Consider the following 11,613-nt stretch of genomic DNA (forward strand, 5'->3'; position numbering starts at 1 on the left):
AACTCTAAGTGGAGTAGAAGTGAGAAGAAGTTAGGAGTCAAGGGGATGTCAAACCCACATACTTTCCTTCTCTTCCAATGCCTCTCTCCCTTCTAACTCCAGCTCCACCTCTTCTCGTGGCCACTTCTCTTCTTGACATCCTTTCAGCCTTGGCCCACCTGCAAGCTATTTAATTTGTTTCCCATTTCCAGAAGACAAATTCCATGAGAGTACGATGGGCCCAGCTCATATGTTCACAGCGTTGGCGGTACTGATGTCAAGTGCCTATATTCTGGTCTAATCCATCATCCATCAGTGGCTGCCTGAAGCTGGGCCTGTGGGTAAGGCTGTTTCTTTCCGAAGAGATTTGGGACTATGTAGGCATGAAGACTGAAAATTCTAGAACAACCATGAATTGTTAGAAGATAAAAAGAGCTGACTTCTTTGAGTATTTGCTATAGGCTGCATGCTGCTTTATACATCTTAAATTTATCGAACCTTAATAACAATCCTTTCAAGCAGGTAGCATCATTATACTCCCTTAATGAGGAAACTGAGCACAGATTTATTCAGTAACTTGCCCAAGTTGATTCAGACAGTGAAGGGCCGAGTTGAGATTTGAACTCAGGCAGCCTGGCCCCCAAACCTGTGCTCTACTATCTAGGTTTTAAATTCCATTTTCTCGTTTTACTATGAGGTGTATGCTTCTAGGCCAATGGTATGACTTCTTTAAACTCCAGTTTTTTCATCCATCCAATGAAGATAATACCTGACCACATACCACACATTGTCAGGATTAAATAAGAATGTATTTGAAAAATTCTTTTTGAACTGTAGAGCAAGTTATTAAAATTTATTTATTTATTTATTTTGTGAAGATACTTGAAATATGTTTAATAATAAAAGGCCACCAACATTCTCTTTTTATTTTTATTTGCATTTATTCTGCAGAATTTACTCCCGGGCCATAAATTTTTGTTTCTTCAGTTTCTTCTGGGATATCTTTTTCTTCTGTGCAACCTCCTCTTCTGGTTTAGGAACAATCTGCTCTTTTTCAGTAAGGATCATCTCAATGTGGCAGGGAGAGCTCATGTATGGGTTAATCCAACCATGAGCCCTGTACGTTCTACGCCGCATCTTGGGGGCTTTGTTCACCTGGATGTGCTCAATGACCAGAGAATCAACATCTAAACCCTTAAGTTCAGCATTACTCTCTGCATTTTTAAGCATGTGCAGTAAAAATTCAGCACTCTTCTTGGGCCACCGACCCTGTGTCCAGCCCCACTGTTTGGCCTGGGCACACCTACCAACTCCACCATTGTAGCGACGGAACGGCGTACACTCCTTCTGTAAAGTGACGTCTTTCAGATACTTGGTGGCTTTTCGGATATGCATACCGTTGATGGCCTGGGCAGTTTCATGTGTGTTCTTAAAGTGAACACGAAGATTTGAACCTCTTGATTTACATGATTTCGTAGGGTTTTCTGGGTCAAGCGAATAGCGAACCATTTTCAGAGGTCACCTCAGGCCACTTAGGGGGAAGAGGAAGAGCAGAGGCTCCTGCAAGTTATTAAAGTTTAAAACAACAATATTATCCATAATGATAAGAATAATAAAACTGCTGAGAAGTTTTGTTGAGTAGTTAGCTTTCTGATAGCTCCTTAAAAAATTCATGTCCTTTGCCCTCAAGTTCCATTATAAAATAGCTATAGTAATTTTTACACCTTAACATGACAAGCTTTGGGGGATTTTTTTTTTCCTTGAAGCAGATCAGATTACTGCTGTATCATCCAAGAAATTATGATATTATTGAAAAGGGGCAAATGTCCAGGATCGACATCTATTTTTCTCTTCTTTCTCCCACCCATGATTATTTGTAGGGTAGATAAATTTGTAACATGTTTTAAAAGATTTAGATGAAAGGTGTTAATATGCAATTTAGTAACAGTATGCTCTGTTACATTGTTTTTTTTCTTGAGATTTTCTATAACAAATTGCACAATAGAACTTCTTTTGACTTACTACTTATCTCTTAGTTATATGTTTTATTTTACCATGCTCAGATTTGCACAGCATACATCTACATAAAGCTCTAAAAAAGAAATCATTTCTTAATTTTTTTCTCATCTCTGAGCCTTTCTTTTAACACGGTTCTGCAGAACAAGCAGACACAATGGTGTGTTTAAGAGGGATTAGGAGTGGAGACAGCTTTTTTTTTTTTTTTTTGCCTTCTAGGTTTTTCTGTCGAAGGAGCAAGCACATTAAATGCCAAAATAGCAATAGCCCCAAGAACATATTAGCTTGCTATGGGATACTTAAAGCTCCATGGTAACAATTATTTGCAGAATTCACAAGATATACTTTTGGAATTAAAAGATGCTTATCTCATTTTAGAAAAAATAACATGCCTAGATGAAGGAGAATAGGGGAGGATTTAAACCAGACTGTTTTTTTTCAAGAACTGACTTTATCCATAATTAATCCTTTCCTGTGGTTATATTTATGTTCTTTCACGTTCATTTCTTATATTTCTCATCTTTTACACTGAAAAAGGGTAGGCTTGTGCTTGCAGTCTGCTGGGGCTAGTGTATGGTTATGAGGTTGGGAAGATATTGCATTTCACCTCATAAGTTGATTATGTCCTCAGAGTATGCATAAAAATGAATTTCCCTTTATTTGTTTGCTCTTAGAGAAAAATCCTCAAATAAACTACTTGTCTACCTTTTAAGTAGGTTTACAGCCATACCCTTCTCCTATTTTTCATAATGTTCTTCCCGTGTCCTTACGTCTGGGGCAACAACCTGTATTCATAATCACAGAGACAAGAGTTGGGGCTAGTCACCTATGGACATGATGTACAAGATCAGAGAGTCGGCTATTAACCAAGCAGTCCTGGAAGAAATTATTACAGGCATAAATGAAAAATGAAAGGGGTCCTTAGGAGTAGGAGAGTTTAGGAAATGTGAAATGAATATTATCATCAGTTTTTTTCTGGTCATAGAAGCAATGAAAACAATAGATGCAGAAAAAGCATTTGACAAAGTCAGTACTCTTGTGATTAAAGATCCTGAACAAACTAGGAATAGATAGGAACTTCCTTAACATGATATAGGACATCTATGAAAAAAAACCCCTACAGCTAGGATCATATTTAATGGTCAATGACTGGACTCCTTTCCCTTAAGATCAGGACAGATTTAAGGATGTCAGCTCCCACCACTACTATTTAACATTGTACTAGACATCCTAACAGGGCAATTATGTAAGAAATGAAACAAAAGTCATCCAGATTGGAAAGGAAACGATACAACTATCTATATTTGCAGATGACGTGATCTTGTATGTAAAAAACTCTAAGGGAGTCAATTAAAAATTATTAGAACTGGTAAATACATTCAGCATGATTACAGCCTACAAAATCAATATACAGAATCAGTTGTACTTCTGTACATTAGCAATAAACAATCAAAAAATGAAATTAAGAAAATTCCATTTAAAATAGCACAAAAAGAATAAAATACTCTGGGGCACATTTAGTGTACAAAACTTGTACGCTAAAAAGTATAAAACATTGTTGAAAGAAATTAAAGCAGATTCTTAATAAATGGAAAAAAAATCTCACAGTCACAGATTGGTAGTCTTATTAGAATATTATTAGGATAACAGTATTCTTTAAATTGATTTACCGACTTGCTGCAATCAATATATACCAAAATCCCAGAGGCCTCATTTTTCAGAAATGGAAAAGCTGATTGTAAAATTTATGTGGAATTTATGTGGAAATGCAATTCAAGATCATGATGAGATATCACTTTGCTCCCACTAGGATGGATATGATAAAGAAAATAATAAGTGTTGGCACAGATATGGAGAATTCGAGACCTTGATACAAAACGTAAATTGGTAAACCATCTTTCAGTTCCTCAAAATGTTATACAAAAAGTTCCTATGTGACCCAGAAACTCCACTGCAAGTATATATCCAAGAGAAATAAAAACATACATGCCTACAAAAACTTGAAGGAATGTCCCTAGCAGCTTTACTCATTGTAGATAAAAAATGTTGACAAACCAAATATCCATCAGCTGATGAATGGGTAAATAATTTGTGGTATATCCATACAACAGAATATTATTTGGCAAAAAAAGAAAGGAAACAAAGTGTTGGTATATGCGACAGTAGGGATGAACCTTGAAGGTATTATGCTAAGTGAAAGAAGCCAGGCACAAAAGAACGTATATTGCATGATTCTATTTATATGAAATGTCCAGAAAAGACAATTTCTAGAAACAAAAAGTAGATTAATGGTTGTCTGGGCTGGGTGGCTGGGAAGCAATATGGGGAGTGATTGCTAATAGGTATAGGGTTTAGTGGAGGTGATGAAATCGTTCTAAAGTTAGATTGCGTTGATAGTTGCAAATTCATAATGAGAACATTAAAAGTCATTGATTTAACACTTTAAATAGATGAATTTTATGGTAATGTGAATTACATCTCAATAAAGCTGTTTTTTTAAAGCTGAACAAACCCCCAAAAGGATAAACCCAAAGAAATCCATGTCAAGACACATCATAATTAAACCTTAGAAAACTAATGGCAAAAAAAAAAAAAAAATCTTGAAAGCTGTGGAAGAGAAACAACAGTGTCAAAATGACGACTCAAATGGCATTAGATTGTCATCAGAAACTACAGAGGCCAGAAGGACTGGCCTGGATTTGTGGAGCGCTGAAAGAAAAGAATTACCAACCCCGTATTTTGTATCACACAAAATTTGCTGTCAGGAATGAAGAGGACGTAAATGAAACAAAGGAAAACAATAAAGAATTTTTACGAGCAGACGTAACTTAAAATAATAGCTTTTAAAGAAGTTTTTGATAAAGAATATCTTAGGACATTAGGAAGGAAGAATAAACAATGGAAAGAGCCAAAATATGGTTAAATGCAATGGACTTTCCTTTTCTTGAGTTTTCTGAATTAAGGTCTCAGCAAAAAGTAAAACACTGATGTGGATCTCAAAATATATAGAGGAAATATTTAAGACAATGGTATTGTGAATAGAGGAGGATAAAGGGGCTTAATGGAAGCTAAGTAGAGTTTTAGAATAGTTCTCTATCCTGATTCCTGTGGTGGTTACAGGACTCTGCACAGGTAGTAAAATGGCATAGAATGATACACATACATTTTATTGATGGAGATTTCTTGACTCCAATACTGCATTTTAGTCACACAAGATGTCAGTGTTGGACGAAACTGGGTGAAAGGTACATGGGGCCACTCTGTATTATATTTGAAACCCTGTAAATCCACAGTTCTTTAAAAATGAAGTTTAAAAAAGTAATGATGACCCAAGGACTAGAGAAACACCTATGGTGTATGTGTGTGTGTTTGTGTGTGGTGTGTATATGTATGTGTGTGCAAAATAGAGGGAGACAGGGGTGGGGGGCAGGGAGAGATTGAACTATACTGAATAGAAAGATGCTGAATGGAAGACGTGCAGATATAAAAGGCAAATTTCACGAGTTTCGCAGTCTGGCTTGTGGGAGTTCTCATATTTCCTATATAGTGTATTCTCTTCCCACAACTGATTTCTGATTTTTATCTCAATGTCTTCTGAGAATTCATACACTTTCACTTCTGAAGCCATCATTGTTATATGGTATATCTAAGCAATTACTTGGATCCTATTCTATCCCAAGGCCTGCTCCGTCATCCATTCTCCCCCAAAGACTGGATGCATGCTTCAGTCTTGTGACTTTCACACTTAAGTTTGTCTTTGATGTTTACTGGCATCCTTCATGATTTTATCTATTAAAAGACAGACTTTAAAAAATAAGCATGTGTTTACTAAGTGTAACCTTTGTGCAAAGTAGAGTAAGTTTGGAGATTAGAAGATTAAATGGGATATTTGAGAAAATAAAGGAATAAAAGATGTTGTGCCATGTCTTTTAAAACTTTATTTGTAGCAGTTTTAAACCATTATAAGAGATTACACCAGAAATCTAAAGTACAATAACCTTACCAAACAGAGAACCTAATTATAGTTAAATCAGACAGAAGGTGGGATCTCTTGTTGACAAAAAGGAAAAATAAAAGCAATGATTAAGATAGTGGGAAGACTTGAAACAAAAAATAAACCCGCTTATAAATAAGCAGCCCTTCCCTCACAAAAATGTTGATAAAAAGTTCATGTTAATTTTTATTTCCATTGAGGAAGGCAGGATGTATGAGAAACATAATAACCTGTAAATTTTATCATATTCAATAAATATCCACCTGTTACAATGAATGACACATGCTTCCTAGAGATCTGCACCTTTGAGCAAAGTGGCAGATTGAGACATTTGAGGAGGAGCAAGTAGGCATGAGGATGAAAAATGAGTGTCATAGATTTGCATGGCATTACTTTTAGTAAGTAGATAAAACTGGGATGTAAATGGGAATTGAACACCATAATCAGATCTGTCAAGAACTCCCTGAACATATCCAAGAGGTACCTCGTACCTGTTCCCAAGCTCAGAAGGATAGCTTGTGAAAAGAGCGGCAAGTGTTTATATATTCATTTGTCAAAGATAAGCCAAGAGTGTTTATAGTTCGATCTTGGAGCTTAACCCAATTGGCATATAAGCGGTATTTGTTTTACTACACTCTTATCTAGCAGAATGTAATGATCTGTTTCGGGAGTAAGGTAGTACAATTCAGGGGCGCTGGCATTTGCTAGAGAGATAAAGAACTAAGGTCCATTATCCTGCGCATTTACCCTTCCCCTCCACTTTGATATCAGAGTGCTGAAAAAAAAATCCAGCTCAAACAAATTTCAAAAATGAAAAGAAGTAAAAAACTGATGATGTGTATCTCACCACATTGGCTGGCTTGTTGTGGAGGCAAGGAGACTGTGAGTTGAAGGTATAACGAGAGCCCTCAGTTATTGTAAAAAATAATCATTGGTGGGTAGAGCTGCCACGCCCCTCACCAACTGCCTCCATGACTCAGGACCCACTCCATCAGGCCTGGGCAATGGGAGAGAGGGTGGCTGCGCAATAGACCTTGTGTAGTATTCAGTTGTTTGCTGAAAAGTTCGGCAAAAATCCGGCTGGTGGGAAGTGTTTCCTGAAGCACTAAAATGCTTGATGACATCATCAGGGATTAGGCCAGAACCGAACCTTGGATAAAGTAGTACAACCTGATGCAAATAAATAGATCATCATCATTATCATTCATAGTCCCCAGCACCATCACCGCCATTGGACAGGAGATAAGAAATAGAGAACTGGGCGACTTTTCTCCATTAAAGACTGAATAAATTGTCAGCTCCTGCGATAGAACTGTTTAAATATGATTATTTATGTTTTTTAATACCGTTCGTCTCCCCACTCTATCTCACATGGCTATTGGGGGGATCTAAAATTGATTCTATAAGTAAAAGAGGGAAACAATATATAAGTGCCAAGCATTGTTTTAAAACGTGTATTTGTCATATTTTCTCCAGTTTGTTCTAAAGGCAATTATCACTATCTGTGATGGCCTTTTTTAGTACAATGAGTAGCTCAAATTTTGAGGCACAAAAAAATCATCCATGACTTTTCCATTCTTCACTTACTGTAAAAAGATTATTGAAATAAAACTTGAGAGTACATTAAGTTGATACATTAAGAATAAAAATTTTAAAGCCACTTTTAATCAGACAGCCCTCCCGTCTCTTTCCAAAAGGAATAATAAGCTCAATGTTTCTTTTCTTTTTTCTCTTTTTTTAAGAGGTTTTATTTATTTCCTTGAGAGAGTGAGCAAGAGAGAGCATGAGCGGGGGGAGGGGCAGAGGGAGAAGCAGAACTCCCCGCTGAGCAGGGAGCCCGATGTGGGGCTCGATTCCGGGACCCCGGGATCATGACCTGAGCTGAAGGCAGATGCCTAACCAACTGAGCCACCCAGATGCCCCTCAGTGTTTATTTTCAAGTGTAGCAGCATGCCTTACATATTGAATATATATATACATATATATGTCAAAATTGGCATCAACAAATTCTCTATTATTGAGGAACACTATTAAAAATAAATAATAAAAATAATAAAAAAATAAAACATTTCACAATGTATAGGTTAAATAGTTTAGACAGAAGGTGACAAGAATTTTTATTTATTTTTTTAGAGGGGGGAGGGGCTGTGGGAGAGGGAAAAAGAGAATCTTAAGCAGGCTCCACACCTAGTGTGGAGCCCAACGTGGGGCTCAGTCTCACAACACTGTGATCATGACCTGAGCTGAAATCAAGAGTCGGACATTTAACTGACTGAGCCACCGACAAGAATTTTTAAAACACTTTATTTTGAAATAATTATAGATTCTCAGGAAGTTGCAAAGAATGTACAAGGAAGTCCCTTGTACCCTTCCCCAGCCTCTCACTGTTAACATCTTACACAATTATAGTGCAATATCAGAACCAAGAAACTGACCTTAGTGCAACCCGTAGAGCTTATTCAAATTTAACACGTGACGCGTGAACTCATGCAAACGTGTGCGTATGTGTGTAGCTCTATGCAGGTTTATCATGCATATAGCCTTGCACAACCACCACTATCCTCAAGGTGGTCAAATGCTCCATGACCACAAGACTCTGCTGATAAGGACTTTAATTATAGATCTTATGTGGTTTGACACTATACAATTATTTATAGAGAAATAAGTATATACTATACATAAAAACTGATATAAATGGTAGAAAACATTACTTCCCCAGTTTCTCTCTTGAAAATTTGTATATGTTGCACCATCAGAAAAAAAACACATGTGCACATGTTTGTGTACGTGGATATAGACAGAGGGGTAGTCCCTATAACCCTTCTGGCAAGTCTGTACAGGACAATGGCAGCAGAAATAATGAGAATAAAAGCAAATTATACATGAATTCCAACTTATAAAAAAAATAAAATGGGATTATTTGTGGGGAGGAGAAGGATCCTGAGCCTTTGCCTATTCCCTCTTCCCCTAACCTCTTTTTCACTTAAAAAGATTCTTAGAACTTTCCAATCACTATTTCCGGACATACTCTTATATTCCTTCTCTTGCAGCTGCATCTCAGAGCACTGTTCCTTATACCTTACTATCTCAGCAATTTAGTGAAAAGCTCTTCTGGGGGCAAAAGAATTTTTTTGTGTGATACTAATTTGTGTTTTACTTTTGTTTCCATTTCAAGAAGGAACCTGACTTTTGATAATTCTTTTCCTTGGGGGAATTTTGGAGTGCCTATAGCAGGAGCCGCTTGAAGTCAAAGGCTGCTTCCTTTTGTTGAGAGAGCCAAAGCTCATTGAAGAGAAGGTGCTGGATCTCTCAAAGGGAGAGGGAAGTTGTGAATGCTCTGGTGAGCAGTAGGAGGAGAAGAAGAGAGAATAGAGGGAACAGAAGTCACAGGCATGGGGTTCTGGAACAATGGGGACCTGTACATCAAATTGTGGCAGGGCCCCAGGAAGGTGGTGAGTGTACAAGGAAAGGAATTCATGAGGAAGTAAGAAAGACTAAGTACAAGTCTCAGGCCTCCAAGCCTTGACAAAGAGTAGGGGCTTGGCAGGGAAGCAACAATGCAGAGAACTTCAAGAGATCTGGTATCTCTTTGATTTTAGTGCAGTCAAAGGAGGTGAAGCAAGTCCCAGTAGATTTTCCGGTGAGGTGGCTGTTAAAGAGAAACAGAGAAAAATGCTCTTTCTTGTATACTAGAGTATATGGATTGAGATTCATACTTGCCTTCGAGTTTTATTGATGACTTTCTCTCCTACCACCACCTCCTCAGGTCATGTAAGGCAGAAATCTAGAATTCCTCTAGATCCTCAGTACCTGAAAGAGTTCCTTGCACACAGTAGGGACTCCAGACCTCATTGCCGAAAGGAGACTGAACCGGAGTCCATACATGGAGACCATACCTCTTTGCTGAATGAAGACCACACACAATTATTTGTAGTCACCTTTAAGTGTTATGTTTTCATGATTGAGTGAAAGTTTTCATTAGACTCTTGCTTTAGAAGGAGACTTCTGAATCCCCAAAAGCCCCTGGACAGAAAAGACTTGGAATTCCAAGAAAGTAAGGCATAGGTTTAGCTGTTCATAGTGAAATAATTCTTAGCTCTTTCCTAAGATTTGTCACCCTGATCCCACTTGGAGAGTTTCTACTGTAGACTGTTTCCAATGGGGTTAATATTCCTGTAGGTGATGGGGCTATAGTGATGACCAATATATATTTCTAATCTCTATGACTTATACTTCTTGAAAACTTTTTATGTACTTCCTACATACCACTTTGAAACAATGTGAAGCAGGCAGTCTTGACATAGAAAAAGGAAATGTGAGCTAATGACTTAAAGTGAGGTCTCTGGGATCAGACTGCTTGGGGTGTGAAGCCTTGACTTATGACCAAAGGCAAGTTACTTGACCCCTCAGGCCTTAGTTTCCTCTTCTGCAATATGGGGATAATAATTGTATCTACATCATAAGGTTGTTGTGAGGCTTAAAGAGCTAATAGGGGTAACACTTGGAGCAGTGTCTGGCATATAATAATAACTTCTATTATAATTAGCTTTATTTAACATTACTTATAGATTGTAGTCATTAAAAGGTTGAGAGTAGTTCCTAATCTACAGTAAGTCTTCAATAAATATTGGTTATTATTTGTTACGTGTTTCATTGACAGGAGGTATTTCCTCTGGCTAGAAAAATGTTTAAGAACATAGTTTTCACTTGGACAAGGTTAGCTTTCTTGGAGGAAGTCACAGAAAGGTTATTTTTTTGTATTGTCCTTTGGTTTACATGAAGCTTCTCCTGTGTTCAGTGTAGCGTAAACCTATCCTTTGTAGGCTAAAATATTAAAGTAAAACCATGGATAAACAAAATAAGCTCAGTTCAGAGATTTCTGCTGAACAAAATAAGAAAGTGCTTTGGAATACTAAAATTTACCAGAATTTTGCATAAAGCTTTGCAAAGATAACCTTTCTCCAAGGAGTGAGGTTTTAGTATTGAAAATAAAAAGTGGATGAGTTGATAACCCTAGGAGATTAGGGCATTTGTATTTTAATGATGTCAGTGTGATTCCATTCCCCTCTTCCCTGAAGCAGTAGACCTTGGGTCCTTCCTGCGAGGAATTAGAATATTTGTTTTCCTATATTCACGTCTGTATTACAGGGCATCCCTCAGGGTCTTCATGTTGTGACCTGCAAGCCTGAGCTGGAGCCTGACCAAAGTGACCGAGGGACTGATTTTGCTCGGTCGCCTCTTGAAGTTTATTCTGCACAAGGTTGCAATAGCTTTCTCAGGCTTAAGCCATTCCCTGTAAACAATTTATTCCCCTCAAAATTACACAGATAGGAGTTTTAAATCCTTTTTTTCTGATAGAAGCTCAAAATGCAGGTTATTTAAACTTCCTAAATCCACCAACTTCTTAAACCCCTACATGTTACTGTTTTTCTGCCTTGCTACACTGTTGAAATTATGTGACAAACATTGTCATGATTTTCTTATGTCTTCTAAATGTTGTCATAGCTCCTTGATGTTTTGGATTTCCGTGGTTACTTTTCTAAAAAGGTCTAACTGCCTTTCCATTTACTATTAATGGTGTGTGTGTGTGTGTGTGTGTGTGTGTGTGTGTGTGTGTGTGTGTG

The 11,613-nt window shown here is 37.4% G+C and overlaps 1 pseudogene; it reads right to left on the minus strand.

Annotated features, from left to right (window-relative positions):
- Positions 1 to 845: 845 nt before the first annotated feature.
- Positions 846 to 1,531, minus strand: LOC112838825 (large ribosomal subunit protein uL22 pseudogene; annotated as a pseudogene).
- Between the last annotated feature and the right edge of the window lie 10,082 nt (positions 1,532 to 11,613).

This window comes from Callorhinus ursinus, unplaced genomic scaffold (genome assembly GCF_003265705.2).
Source record: "Callorhinus ursinus isolate GAN/ISIS: 27379988/994484 unplaced genomic scaffold, GSC_fseal_2.0 scaffold28, whole genome shotgun sequence".
Taxonomy (NCBI): Eukaryota; Metazoa; Chordata; class Mammalia; order Carnivora; family Otariidae; genus Callorhinus; species Callorhinus ursinus.